Genomic DNA, 15839 nt, shown 5'->3' with positions numbered 1-15839 from the left:
CCTGTGGCCATATCTGTTCGAGGTCCTCGCGAAGAACGATTTTGGCCCACGCCTAACCGCTTATACCAGGCTCCTCTACTCGCAACTCACGTCCAGGGTCCGGATGGGTACTTACATCTCTCCTGAATTCAGCGTGGAAAGGGGGACCAGGCAAGAATGCCCGTTGTCACCCCTCTTGTTCGCCCTGGCGGTTGAACCACTAGCGATACGCCTACGACGAGAGGGCGAGGACTGGGGTATTCCTCTAGCGCACACATGGCACTGTGTATCTCTGTACGCAGATGACCTCCTAATCTATGTTAGGGACGCCACGAGCGACCTGACATGCATCTGGAAAACGCTGGAGGAGTTCGCGGACGTGTCGGGCCTCAAGGTCAACTGGGGGAAATCCTCCATATACCCACTGAGCCCCCACATGGCCCCCTTCGAAGCCCAGGTGGGCGCCCAATCACTCGCATGGAATGCTGAGGCCCCCCGATACCTGGGGGTGCGGTTGTATCACACCCCGGAGGACATATATGCGGGAAATCACCGCAGAACCCTAGCTGGCCTACGATCAGCAGTTAGCTTCTGGAAGACACTCCCACTGGCGCCTATAGGCTGAGTGGCCCTAGCAAAAATGATTATGGTCCCCCGACTGTTGTATAACTTCGTGAACCTCCCAGTGATCCCACCACGATCGTTCTTCGGAGAACTAAACACTCTCCTGACGGAACTGGTATGGGGAGGGGGCCGACGACGGGTGGCGCTATCCACACTCTACCTCCCTACCACGGAGGGGGGACTGGGTGCCCCGGCTTTTGAAGCTTACTTCCTAGCGGCCCAACTCCAGTGGCTGTCCTACTGGACGGCGGGACGTCACACAGGGGAAACCATCACAGCTAATGGTCCTCTGTCGCAGGCCGCGATCGTCCGACTTCTACTGCCGGGCACTAAACCATTACGGACTCGACCCATGCAAGTGTCCATTGCCCGTACTTGCATGATGCGCATACACCGCATGTCCAAAATGCAGCCACCATATTCACCCCTGCTGCCACTAGTGGGATTCCCTCGCAGAGATTCATATTACTCCCTGGGTACGCTCCAGGTCTGGAAGGAGTTGTCAGTCACGGAGATCGAATCCCTTTTCGAAGACGGACAGTTAAAAACGTTTGCGCAGATGATGGACCAATATGATCTCCCCCCCGGGCAGTTCTTGCTCCATAGGCAATTAATAGACAGCAGCCGCGCACTCTGGAACCCAGATGCCGGTGAACCCACGACGCACCCAGTGATTCACGCGATTATGCACATGGGTGTAGGGAGACACCTGGTAACATGGCTCTACAAAGCGGTGCGCTCGTTACTCCTCTCATCTCTCCAATCTCTACGCCAGAAGTGGGAGACGGACTTCGGCAGAGTGGTCCACGATAGGGAATGGAACTCAGCCTTGGAATTTCCTAAAAAAGTCTCCAGAAACGCCAGGTTCCGCAATATACAATTCAACGTCCTTCATAGGGCCTATCTCACACCGGGCCGCCTCCAGCGGTTCTTTCCGCACACCCACTTCGAGTGTCCCCGCTGTCGAACCCCGGGGGCGGATTTCAGACATATGTTCTGGGATTGCCCCACCCTCCGCCGTTTCTGGGACACAGTCCACCGGACCCTAGAGGAGGTCACGGCCATTGCAACCATGAACACATGGGAGGCATGCGCGCTCGGAATTTTCCGTAGACGGAAAGCTGAGAAAACGCAACATCGATTTTTATCACTAGCCATCCTCCTAGCAAAGCGCGGAATCGCCATGCACTGGAGTGCCCCCACGGGACCACCAGAGGCGGCGTGGATAGGCGCGGTAAATAAATGGGGCAAGGCGGAGGAGGAGATACTCCGGGAAGAGGAGGTACGTGGCCATCGCAAGCATCCCATATCCCTGGAGTGGACCCAACTACTGTATAAATTCACACAGGCGACGCGCCCTCAAGAGTCACCTACCGCCTCGCAATTCTAAGCACGCCCGGCCACACCAACCCCCCCACCTCCATGACATTGCCACGAATACTACACGAACGTCATGAGCGGTCGCACCCAGCGACCCTCTAGCACCCGGACACATACCAACTACGCCCGCCACATACTTACGCCAGGCGACCCGGGAGCACTGACACTATGCTCCAATAAGGAGACCTAGACTCCTCCCTCCCGCTATTCCCTGACTTTTTCCCCCCTCCCATGTTATTCAGTTCACCCCTCCGTTCCTGGGTAAGTTAGGTAGCTCAAATTAGACAGGGTGATATCCTTGCATATGGTTCACTGATCAGGCCCACGGATAACGCTGCCACGATGCCATATGTCACCACGTACCATACCCACACAGTCGGTGCCTCCTGCGCCACCCTCATAGTGACCGACATATCACGAGTTCACCCCCTCACTGACACTGTTTGTCAGACTTACGTGAACGGGACGGTTCCCCCTGGGCTGGTGCACACGCACTGGTGGGAGGCCACGTGATACACGCTACTGAGTACATGGATAATAGAGGTTGACAGACAACAGACCCGAACTGTGAAGTGCCGCAAAGTGACTATTTCTAAAACTGTATTTCTATGGTATCATTTTGCAATGCTCGTCTACCTTTTTGATTACTGTCGTATTGTTTATGTACATGCAACCTAAAACCCAATAAACAAATTTAAACAAAAAAACCTTTATATTTCTCTTTGGCTCTCTGTAAACTTTCTATGGCATCTTGGTGTACCTGTTCTAGATGGGACACAATATCCTGGACTGCTGGGACTGATAAGTCTACCTGTCGAAGGGTTGAATTTGGGTGTCTTCCATAATTCATGTAGAAGGGAGAAAAACCCATGGACACATTTTTAGCATTATTGTGGGCGAACTCTGCTGCCCACAAGTAATCTACCCGGTCCCCCTCCTGTTTCAGAAGAAACAGTCGCAAGTACTGTTCCAATTCTTGGTTCACTCGTTCTGTTTGACCATCGGTCTCGGGATGGTAGCTAGTGGAGTATCTTACTTCGGTTCCTAAGCTCACCATAAAGGATTTCCAAAAATGGGAAATGAATTGTGTTCCCCTATCAGATATCACAATTTTAGGTATGCCATGTATTTTTACAATGTCGGTACTAAAATGTGAAGCCAACTGCTTGGCAGATGGAATCCCTTTCAGAGCTGTGAAATGTGCCATTTTCGAGAAAGAGTCTACCACTACCAATATAGTGTCATAGCCCTTACTAAGTGGTAGATCTGTGATGAGGTCCAATGTAACCGTGTGCCAGGGGTAGGGTGGTGTGGGCAGGGGTTGTAGTAAACCTTTAGGGGCTTGCCGTTCAGATTTTCCCTGCGCACAGACCTCGCAAGTCTTGACATAGTTCTCTATATCCTTGTTCATCTCTGGCCACCAATAATGTCGCTTAATTAGTTCCTTGGTTTTTGCTTCTCCTTTATGTCCTGCCAATTTCGCATCGTGATTTTCTTGTATGACCTGTAACTGCAGCTCTTTTGTAGGAATATACAGACTTTCATGAAAATAAGGGAGTTGACTAATAACCTTTCTTCCTTCTTCGTCTCTTGCTCATGCTTCCATTGCGTCTGGCGTCATTATCTCTGAAATACTGGTTTCCAAGCTTATTGAAGTCGTGGCACCAATGATTTTCTCTCTTGGTATAATGGATTGATTTTCCAAGGGCGTTTTCTGATTTTCTGTGTCAATTCTGGACAAGGCATCCGCCTTTCCGTTTTGTGCTCCTGGTCGGAAGGTAATTATGAAATCATAGTCGGCGAAATACAGCGACCACCTCAACTTCCGGGGAGTCAATGTCCGAGCAGTCTTTAAGAATTTTAAATTGCGATGGTCCGTAAAGACTGTCACTTGATATTGGGCACCCATGAGGTGATGTCTCCATTCTTTAAAGGCGTCCTTAATCGCCAACAGTTCCTTTTCCGTGATGGTGTAGTTACACTCTGCCGGAGATAATTTCCTTGACCTGTAGGCCACCGGATGCAATTGCCCAGACACCTTGTTACGCTGAGATAGGACTCCTCCTATTGCTTGGTCTGAGGCGTCAGTTTCTACGTAAAAAGGTTCATTGGGATCAGCATGCTGAAGAATTGGGGCCGTAGTGAAATCTTGCTTCAACGAATTGAATGCCTCCTCAGCTTCTTGGTTCCAATTGAATTGAATACCTTTCCTCAGCAACTTGGTAACTGGCAACATTTTGTGAGAAAATTCGCTGATGAACCTGCGGTAAAAGTTAGCAAATCCGATGAAACTTTGGACCTCCTTAACACTTCCTGGAGACTTCCACTTAACCACCGCGTCAATTTTTTGCTGGTCCATAAGTATTCCTGTTGGCGAAATAACGAAGCCCAAGAATTCTACTTGAGTCACGTTAAAAGCGCATTTTTCCAATTTTACAAACAGTCTGTTTTCCTTCAACTTTCCCAAGACACCTCTGATGTCGCGATTGCAAGCGGCGCCAATACCTTCGCGCACCACTAACCTGAGCAATCCGGTCAGCAGGGACGATGGGAAGAATGTCCTTCCGACTTGCCTAAACACCACACCCAGGGGCGTCGTAGAGATCGCCGTCTGAATGGGTATCGCAGAAAGCCGGAGGGATAAGGTGAAGGAAAGAACGGAGTGCGGGATGAGGCCCTCTGAATCTGGTTCCGGGGAAAACCTCCTTGGATGAATGTGCTGCAGCAGGGGAAGACAACGGACAGGTATAAGTATCTTGTTCCTTTCTTTCCCCTGTTCTCCCCTGGCCCTGAGTAATCACACTTACCAGAGTTACTATCACTCGCACTGTAAATGGAGCCGACCTGCTCCTCCTATTCCGATAGACTGAAGGGTAAAGTTGAAATTCACTTTCCCGCTCAGTGCAGTACTCCTGAGAACGAATATTTGAATCTAGTGCTTTGAGAGTCGTTCTCCGTTCAATGGTATCCTCAATGATGCTTGAGCATACAGTAAATGAAATAACCCCCGACCTTGGAATAGTACGGACTTGTGCAAACAAAAACAAGAATAACTGGAACTTCCGTAAAACAATAACAAATTCTCCGGTCTGACGGAAGAACGAGCCCGTTCTTCCGGGATGATACTTGCGGTTCTCTGGAAGTTGCTCCACTCCACTGACCGCTATGGTTCCTGCTCGGAACTTGGCTTGAAGCTTTCTGACCGCGCTGGCACTTGATCGGCGCTGGCGATCTCCACTGGCCGCGCAGGCTCTTGATCGGCGTAGACAAACTCCTCTGGCCGCGCAGGCTCTTGATCGGCGTAGACAAACTCCTCTGGCCGCGCAGGCTCTTGATCGGCGTCGGTAATCTCTCCGGGATCACTCAGGCGGGGAACACCATCCGCCCGTCCATGACTCCACAAGAACAATTGTCAAGCACTGATCCTCATCAGAGGCGGAGCTATATAGAAAAGACCCTCCTTCCCGTTTTCCCGGCTCGCTTGGCATTCTGGGACTTGTAGTGCAGGAGGAGGGAACGCGCACCTTGTCCTTTCTTAAGTCCCCTCGTAGTGTCTGCGAGGGCGATCATGACAGAACCCCCTCTCGAGGACTGCCGACTCGGCGGTCGACCCGGTTTGCCAGGGAATCGCTCATGGAACTCCGCAACCAGATCAGGACAATGCAAATGGTCCCCAGGTTCCCATGTCCTGTCCTCGGGCCCATATCCCTGCCAGTCGACCAAATACTGAACCTTGCCACGAAACAACCGGGAGTCCAGGATCCGTTGCACTTCGTACTCCTCCTGACCTTCCACATCCACTGCAGGGGGACGTTCCGGCAAGCGCATACTCAACGGACAAGGCCGGAGGAGAGACACATGGAACACTGGATGAATGGACCATGACACTGGCAGGGACAATTTCATGGCAACAGGGTTCACCACTTCACTGATACCGTAGGGACCAATAAATTTAGGCTTAAACTTATTGACACCCTTCAAGTGGATATTGCGTGTGGATAGCCACACCTTGTCCCCCACCTTGTACTCGGGCTCCTCCGACCTCCGCCGGTCTGCAAACAGTTTGTGCGCCGCTTGCGCCGACTGTAAACAATGTCTCGCATCGATCAGAATGGCTCTCAAATGCGCATGATGTTCATGGATGGAAGGAACCATGGATTCCGCTGGCCAGTCGAAGGGAAGCATATTCGGATGGAAACCGTAAAGGCAGAAAAAGGGGGAACACCCCAAGGTGGAGTGTACAGCATTGTTATAGGCGAATTCCGCCAACCACAGCAGTGTGGTCCATTCCAAGGCGTTTTGCATGGTGAAGCATCGAAGATATTGCTCTAATGTTTGGTTAAGCCTCTCGGTCTTACCATCGGTCTGAGGATGATAGCTGGTTGACAACTTGGCATCAATTTGTAAGATGGCACAGAGTGCTTTCCAAAAATGAGAAGTAAATTGTGTGCCTCGATCAGTTATAAGCACACTAGGTACTCCATGCGCCCGTACAACGTGTTGCAGGAACACTTTGGCCAATTCCATCGATGTAGGCAACCCCGGTAAAGCAATGAAATGGCCCATTTTTGTCAGATGGTCTACTATTACCAGAACCACTGTTTGATTGCCGCAGGGAGGCATCTCCACTATGAAATCCATGGAGATGGTATGCCATGGTTTCGGAGGAATGGGTAATGGGCGTAGTAGACCTGAGGGTTTCGTATGTACCGATTTGCCCTGGGCACAAACAGCACATGTTTTTACGTATTCTGTAACGTCCTTGCGAACTTCCTTCCACCAAAAGGAACGTTCTACATTAGCTGTGGTCTTATAGATGCCCATGTGTCCTCCTAATACTGAGTCATGCGCCCATTTGAGCACCTGTTGCTGTAACTGTAGCTGGGGGACGTACAACGCTTGGTAATGGTAGGCCAGTTCGTTTTCTATACGTCGATTTCCTGGCTCTTCCTGTATCCAAGTATCGATGTCCAGATCCGCTATCGCCACCTTCAAATCATCCAGAAAGTCCTCGGAGGACACCAGGGCTATCGAAACTTCAGAGCAGTCTGTGTCTTGAAGGATATATGGTGACTCTACTGGTTCCACCGTATCCTCTGTACCTAGTCGGGACAAGGCGTCTGCCTTTCCATTACGGGATCCAGGTCGATACTTGATTATAAAATCAAAATCGGAGAAAAACAATGTCCATCGGAGCTGCCTTGGGGTAAGAGCCTTGGCTGTTTTGAGAAACAAAAGGTTGCGGTGATCCGTGATAATTTCCACGGTGTGCAGTGCTCCTAGAAGATAGTGTCGCCATTCCTCACAGGCTCGTTTAATAGCGAGGAGTTCCTTATCCGTGATGGAGTAATTTATTTCACATGGTGTAAGTTTTTTGGAGTAGTATGCCACTGGGTGTAACTGCCCCGTTTTCGGATGTCTTTGGGACAAGATTCCCCCAAGAGCGTATTGGGACGCGTCGGTCTCGAGGATATAGGGCAATTGCGGATCAGGATGTCTCAGAATAGGGGCCTGGGTGAACCTATTTTTGAGAACTTGAAAGGCCTGTGCTGCTTCAGGTCCCCATACAAAAGGAGCGTTCTTTCTCAGGAGGGAGGTGATGGGATGTATGACCTTCGAAAAGTCCTGGATAAAACGTCTGTAGTAGTTGGCGAAGCCAAGAAAACTCTGTACCGCCTTAACATTCTGTGGAGTTTTCCAGGTCAAGATCACTTCGACCTTGCGTGTGTCCATTCGGAACCCTTGAGCATCAATGATGTACCCCAAGAAGGCGACTTCCTGGACATGAAAGAGACATTTTTCCAACTTGGCGTACAATGAGTTTTGCAGAAGCTTCTGCAACACAGTTTTCACATGGACAACATGTTCTGCCAATGTCGTAGAGTATATCAGAATGTCGTCGATATAGACCACGCAATATGTTTCCAAGCATCCCCGAAGCACCTCATCCATGAAGAATTGGAAGGCCGCAGGGGCGTTGCAGAGTCCGAAGGGCATCACCCGATATTCAAATAGCCCGAATTTGGTTCTGAACGCGGTCTTCCACTCGTCGCCCTTTTGTACTCGGACAAGGTGGTATGCCCCCCGAAGATCGAGCTTTGTGAAGTATTTCGCCCCCTTCAATTGGTCCATTAAGACCGGGATGAGGGGCAGTGGATAACGGTTTTTTATCGTCACCTTGTTGATTGCACGGTAGTCTATGCAGGGACGCAACTCGTCACAGTCCTTTTTTGCGATAAAGAACATCGGTGAAGACGCCGGGGAGGTAGAGTGTCTAATGAATCCGGAAGCGAGATTGTCGTCAATATATGTTTTCAAATATTGGGTCTCCTTCTCCGTCAATGCATAAACCCTGCTACAAGGGATATCCGCCCCCGGTATGAGGTCAACTCGACAGTCATAAACCCTATGGGGGGGTAACCGGGCTGCCTCTTGTTTGTCAAATAACGCCTGATACTCCAGATATTCCACGGGAAGCACTGTGGCACAACAGAACAGTTCCAAGCCACAGGCGCTCGCCAAGCAGGCCGCTGGCGAGGGTATCAGAACAGGAGGACGCATTTCATGATTCATGCAATGTTCCTTACAATAAGGAGAGGTCATGCTGACTGTTCTGGACGACCAACTTACAAAGGGATCATGCAACGTAAGCCATGGCATACCCAAGATGAGCCGAAACTGCGGGGCATCAATCAGATCAAATTGGATGTGTTCTTGGTGGTTCTCACCGAATTCCATCAAAAGGGACAAGGTGTTATAGACCACAGGACCAGACGACAGAATAGTTCCGTCCACTGCCTTCACCGTCTCGGGACGCAGCTTCTTTTCGCAAGGGATGCCCATCCGTAACGCATAGTCCTGGTCAATATAGTTACCAGTGGCCCCAGAGTCGAGAAGGGCATCAATCTGTAATCTGTTGTGCGAGGCAATCCAGAGGGATACACGTACATTCATGTGAGCCACAGCAGGATGAAGGGTGTTGGCCAATACGGGGGAGATCATAGGTTGCTGGCATCTTAAGTCGGAGATCTCCGTCTGACTTAAGATCTGAAGTTTTCCGTCGGTACGCTGTCTTTCTGGGTAGCCTGAATCCGAGGAAGAGTAGAGCGTCCAGGAACGTAATTACGGGCTCTACATTCCTTGATGAAATGTCCTCCTTTTCCGCAATAAAGGCATAGTTTCAGACGTCGCCTTTTGTCTTTTTCTTCGGACGAAAGAGGTCCCCTGACCCCTCCGATCTGCATGGGTTCGGGCTCCTCGACCCCTTTGATCCTTTCCTCTCCTCCGGTTTTGGGACGGGAAGGGGGATAGAAGAAACGATTATCTCCTCTCGGCCTTTCCCCTTTACGTTCCAGTAATCTATGATCTAACTGTACGGTGAGATCTATAAATTCAGACACCGTGGCGGGAAGTTGTACAACCTGGGCCAACACATCCTTTAATTCTCCTCTTAACCCCTGATAGAAGAGGGAAATTCGCTTCTCCACCGGCCAATCTGTTTCCACGAGCAGGCGATTAAAGGTAGTTATGTAAGATAACAAGTCTTGCGACCCCTGCCTAAGCGTCATAAGTTCTCTATCAAGGGTGAGCATATGAGATTTCCTATCGAATAGTTTGCGTAGTTCAAGGCAAAACTCCGAAAAATTATGTAACACCGGGTCGTTACGTTCCAATAAGGGAATGGTCCAGCTTGACGCATTCCCTCCCATGTAAGACATCATAAATGCCGTTTTAACCGCCTCCTCCTGGAAGACCACAGGTTTACAAAGGAAATGAAGACGGCATTGATTTAGGAATGTCTCGAATTTACGGGGATCCCCATAAAACCTCTCCGGAGGGGCCAACGGGATTCCTTGGTTCTGAATCACCTGTACCGTCGGTACCGCATCCGTGACTGCTGTGGGATTTGTTAAGGGCAAGAAATAACCCCCGGTTCGGGAAGCCGAAGGGGGAGGCAAGGTGGCTGGTTTAAGTATAGGGCGTACCGCTGGTTCTTTCAACGATAAGTCGGACATCTCTTTTCGCATGAGCGTGACTTCCTGGTACAATGCCTGATTTTCGGCACGAGAGGTAAGTACCTCCTGACGAAGTTCCGTAAAGCTGTCCATCAGGGTAGCAAAGGTAGCCTCGGCATCCATCGTCCGGGCTGAAGAGTATTCGTGGGCTTGACAATCTGTCGCGATTGCAAGCGGCGCCAATACCTTCGCGCACCACTAACCTGAGCAATCCGGTCAGCAGGGACGATGGGAAGAATGTCCTTCCGACTTGCCTAAACACCACACCCAGGGGCGTCGTAGAGATCGCCGTCTGAATGGGTATCGCAGAAAGCCGGAGGGATAAGGTGAAGGAAAGAACGGAGTGCGGGATGAGGCCCTCTGAATCTGGTTCCGGGGAAAACCTCCTTGGATGAATGTGCTGCAGCAGGGGAAGACAACGGACAGGTATAAGTATCTTGTTCCTTTCTTTCCCCTGTTCTCCCCTGGCCCTGAGTAATCACACTTACCAGAGTTACTATCACTCGCACTGTAAATGGAGCCGACCTGCTCCTCCTATTCCGATAGACTGAAGGGTAAAGTTGAAATTCACTTTCCCGCTCAGTGCAGTACTCCTGAGAACGAATATTTGAATCTAGTGCTTTGAGAGTCGTTCTCCGTTCAATGGTATCCTCAATGATGCTTGAGCATACAGTAAATGAAATAACCCCCGACCTTGGAATAGTACGGACTTGTGCAAACAAAAACAAGAATAACTGGAACTTCCGTAAAACAATAACAAATTCTCCGGTCTGACGGAAGAACGAGCCCGTTCTTCCGGGATGATACTTGCGGTTCTCTGGAAGTTGCTCCACTCCACTGACCGCTATGGTTCCTGCTCGGAACTTGGCTTGAAGCTTTCTGACCGCGCTGGCACTTGATCGGCGCTGGCGATCTCCACTGGCCGCGCAGGCTCTTGATCGGCGTAGACAAACTCCTCTGGCCGCGCAGGCTCTTGATCGGCGTAGACAAACTCCTCTGGCCGCGCAGGCTCTTGATCGGCGTCGGTAATCTCTCCGGGATCACTCAGGCGGGGAACACCATCCGCCCGTCCATGACTCCACAAGAACAATTGTCAAGCACTGATCCTCATCAGAGGCGGAGCTATATAGAAAAGACCCTCCTTCCCGTTTTCCCGGCTCGCTTGGCATTCTGGGACTTGTAGTGCAGGAGGAGGGAACGCGCACCTTGTCCTTTCTTAAGTCCCCTCGTAGTGTCTGCGAGGGCGATCATGACATCTGACCTGCTCCTTGTGTCTTTCTTTGTCTACAGAATAAATCAAAATGTCGTCAATGTACACGATGGCGCATTGGTCTATGAATTCTTTCAGCACATCGTTAATGAAATGTTGAAATGCCGTCGGAGCATTACAGAGTCCGTAGGGCATGACTTGGTATTCAAACAGCCAGAAACGGGTCCGGAAGGCTGTCTTCGACTCGTCGCCCTCTCTCATTCTGACCAAGTGGTAGGCTCCCCTCAGGTCGAGCTTCGTAAATATTTGAGCTCCTTTCACTTGATCTAATAACACCGATATCAAGGGTAGTGGATACCTGTTCTTCTTGGTGATCCTATTAATGGCTCTATAGTCAATACAGGTTCTCAAGTCTCCCTCTTTCTTCCTTTCTTCGGCACGAAGAATAAGGGCGATGATACCGGGGATTGGGAAGGTCGAATAAATCCATTAGCTAGATATTTGTCTAGATACTCCTTGAGGTGACGATGTTCCTTTTCAGTCAATGCATACACCCGACTACAGGGCAGATTGGATCCGGGTTCAATCTCTATCTTGCAGTCATAGTCTCTGTGTGGGGGCAATTGTTCGGCTTCTACTTCATTGGACACCTCATGGAATATTCTTCTGGAACTTCTTGAGCGTTGATCACACATATTGATCCTTCCAGTTGACATAGGGAATGAGACGGGCTGGCTTCGATCTCTAATCCTCTTTCTTTGTGTCCAAAACAGTTTTCCAAGCAGTATTTCGAATCCATATTAATATTTCGGTTGCTCCAATTTATCGTGGGGTTGTGCTCAGTGAGCCAAGGCAGGCCTAGGATTAATTCAAACTGGGGAGCATCTATCAAGTTGAATTGGATCTTTTCTTCATGGCCACTATCATCGACAAGATGGATTACTTCATTGTGGCTAATTATTGGACCAGAGGACAGATTAGTCCCATCCACGGCTTTTACAGGTTCACTTTTGCTTTTCATTATTGCCTGTATTCCCACTTTACGAGCAAATCTCAAGTCACAGAAGTTCCCCGTGGCACCAGAGTCTATCATTACCGACACCCCTGGTAAAGTTAGGTGTCTGAACTTCACTTCCATAGATAGATTTATATGAGGAGCTGCCGACTGTAGTGTATTGGCCACTCGATGTTCTTCTGGAGTCTTTTCTAGAATCGCACCCACCTGTTCAACTCCTCTAACAGGTAGTGCAACTAGTTTTCCTTCGGCTTGCAGTTAGCCTTGGGCTTCTTTGGGCAATTCCTGGCAAAATGGCCCCCTGCTCCGCAGTACATGCATAAATTACCCGTCCTTCTCTTTTCCTTCTCTTCTTTGGACAGAGGTCCACGGATTGTTCCGATCTGCATTGGCTCCACCCCTGAGGAATTTTCGTTACTTCGACTAGTTTCTGATCGAACCCGATCAAACCTTGGGACTGTCGGTCAGAATTCTCTCCTTTTTTCACCCTTTCTTTCCCCTTGTCGGAAGTCTATTTCTAGTACAAGGTCCACCAACGCAGATATCTCAGTGGGTCTATTCGGAATCCCAGACAAGGCATCTTTGAGTTCATTTTTTAAGCCGCGGTAGAACATTGCTGCTCGCTTACTCTCGGGCCAGTTTGTCTCTACCACAAGCTTGTTGAATTGGGCCAGGTAACCAACCAGTTCTCGATTCCCTTGTTTCAAATCAAGCAGCTCCTTGTCAACGACTTGAGAAATCCTCCTCCGGTCGAATATTCGTAAAAATTCATCCTTAAATTCCTCATAATTTCTTAGGATTGGATCGTTACTGGTGATGAGTGGCAAAGACCAGGCTGCCACGTCCCCACTCAGATAAGACAATGCGAATGCGACCTTGGATTGTGCGTCAGGGAAAATTGAAGAGCGACACATGTAATGCAGGGAACACTGAGTTATAAATATTTGCGCCTTTTGTTGATCCCCACTAAATCTCTCTGGGGCTGCCAAGGGTATAACTGGGGACAAGGAATGGATCACTTGGGTGGTCATTTTATTCGCACTATCTGACAAAGGGTTCTGAGTTTCCTGTCCTGCACTAAGGGGCTGTCTAAGTCTGTGTTCTAGTTCAGCTATTTCTTTTCTGGAATTCACAATCTCCAATCTTAGGTTTTGGTTCTCATCTCTTACTGCACTTAACTCCTTCTGTATTGTGTCTAAGATCACTCCTAAACCCTGCAGATCTATCCCTTCGGCCATCTCTGTTCAGGTGCAAGGTGCAACTTGGGCACTTCACTCTGTCAGATCTTAAAAAGGATACTCGTAGTAACTGCACGGGAACAGAGATGCTGGCTTCCGAATCCACCTAAGGCAATAACTTAGAGCTCATTTAATATAAGACTCCAACCTATTACCTCTGGGGGAAGGGGAAATTGGATAAAATAATAAACAACAAAGAAGAGATCCTATTGGACGGCTCCAATCGTCAGTCCGACCCGCAGACTTTCACTGGCTTGGAACCTGTGGGAAAGATTACAATAACCTTAACTTTATATCTCTCGCTCCCTCTCTACTCTTTCCTATTACTCTCCCTAATTCTCACCTACCATTTCTGCCAAGAGTCTTGCCCTCTCTTCTGTCTGGTAAAGGCTTCGTATATGACTGAACTTCTCTGTTATGGTTTCTTCCTGTAATTCACAATGGCACAATGTATTAATCCTTCCTCTCCTGTGTCCTGCCTCTATCCTTATTCTAACTCCCACTACTCACTTTCTATCTGCTCTCCTGTTCAGCTATCCTGGGTGCCTTTTGCTGTCTTCTTAGAATTCTTCCTGCTAACTGTGAATACATTTAATTTTAATGTTAAACTTGAAAGCTCAACCACCTAGGGCTACTCTGTAAGTATTTATATGAGGTTTCCTGACTTACTTATTTTTTAGCTTATTTTCTCTGTACACCTTCTCTTGAAATTTTACTAATTCCGTTTTATACTGTACTTCTTTTTTAGATTCCAACTGTTCTCTATTCCTGTTTTCAGCGTATGCAGTTGTGCTGATATTTTCCACATTTATCAAGGTAAGTTAACTTCAGACTCAAATTCATTTTAACTTAAAACTGAGTTCATGAACGTTCTTGTCACTTATCTCTGTCTTTCTCTTTCTTTCTCCACAGGTGCTCCGACGTGATACAGCTAACGCGGGTAAATTCGCCACCGAACTCCTCCTCATACAACTTGAATGCGCTGAAGCTTCTCTCCACAGAACTTGACTCCGGTACTAGGAATTGTCAACTCATGCGCCGCTGTGTTAGCGCATCTCGCGGGTACTTATGATTTGATTTGATTTGATTTGTCAATTTATAGAGCGCAACGATTGCCCATGGGCGTCTTGGCGCTAAGATAAGTCCTTTCCAGCTCTGTAGCAGTGTCTGGTGTTATTCGGAGAAAAGCCATGTTTTTACTTCCTTTCTAAAGGTTTCCAGAGATGGGCAGGTTTTTATGTTAAAAGGCAGTTGATTCCATGCACGTGCAGCATGTATCAGGAAACGTCTCCCTCCCCAGTTAGCTCTTTTAAATCTGGGAACAGCAATTAGTTTCATCTGGCCCGATCTCAAAGATCTCATGGGTTCATACTGTTTCAAATGGTGCCTCAAAAACCCTTTTCCCTGTAGTGCCTTATAGGTTAGACAGAGTGATTTAAATTTCACCCTCTTTTGGATTGGCAGCCAATGAATACTTTTCAGTCTGTGTCTGATTGGCTCAAACCTGGGTATGTCTAGAACCAGTCTAGCTGCAGCATTTTGTAGGCGTTGTAATTTATCTATGATCTTTTTTCTGGCTCCGGCATATAGACCATTTCCATAGTCCAGTCTTGCTAATGCTAATGCTGTTACTACTGTTTTGCGAGAATCCTGTGGTAAATATGGAAATAGTTTTTTTATCATTTTTAAAATGTACCAGAGTGATGATGACAGTTTATTGGCTTGAGCTTCAAATGATAAATTCATATCAAGGGTAAAGCCCAGATTCTTCACTTTTTCTGATGATCTAGGACATCTGCCCATATCCTTAGGCCACCATGCGGGGGACCAGATGTTTATGTCACCCCCTAATATCATCACTTCACTCTTGTCTCCATTGAGCTTCAGGCAATTCCTTTCCATCCATTGGCTGACCTGTATCATACAATGTTGGAATTTTTCTGCTGTTTCTTCTATGTTTTTATTGATGGTCACTACAATTTGAGTGTCATCAGCGTATGATATTGGGGTAAAACCACAATTTCTTATTATCTCTGCAAGTGGGGCAACATAAAGATTAAAAAGGGTGGGACTTAACGACGATCCCTGCGGAACTCCACATGGTAGATAAAAGGCTTTGGATTTTGCAACTTCTACTTCCACTGCAAAGGTTCTATTGGCAAGATAGGATTCCATGAGGATACATGTTGAATCATGTATTTCTGCTGTTTTTAATCGATTTTAAAGAATTTCATGGCTGACCGCGTCGAAGGCCGCCGATAAGTCGAGTAATATCAAGGCGGCCTTCGCTCCGTTGTCCATCACTTTCCGGAGTTCTTCTACTGCTGTGATTAATGCAGTTTCTGTTCCGTGTGCTTCACGAAAGCCAAACTGAGAGT

Source organism: Lissotriton helveticus, chromosome 1_1 (assembly GCF_964261635.1).
Source record: "Lissotriton helveticus chromosome 1_1, aLisHel1.1, whole genome shotgun sequence".
NCBI classification, from domain to species: Eukaryota; Metazoa; Chordata; class Amphibia; order Caudata; family Salamandridae; genus Lissotriton; species Lissotriton helveticus.
This window is presented reverse-complemented; position numbering follows the sequence as displayed.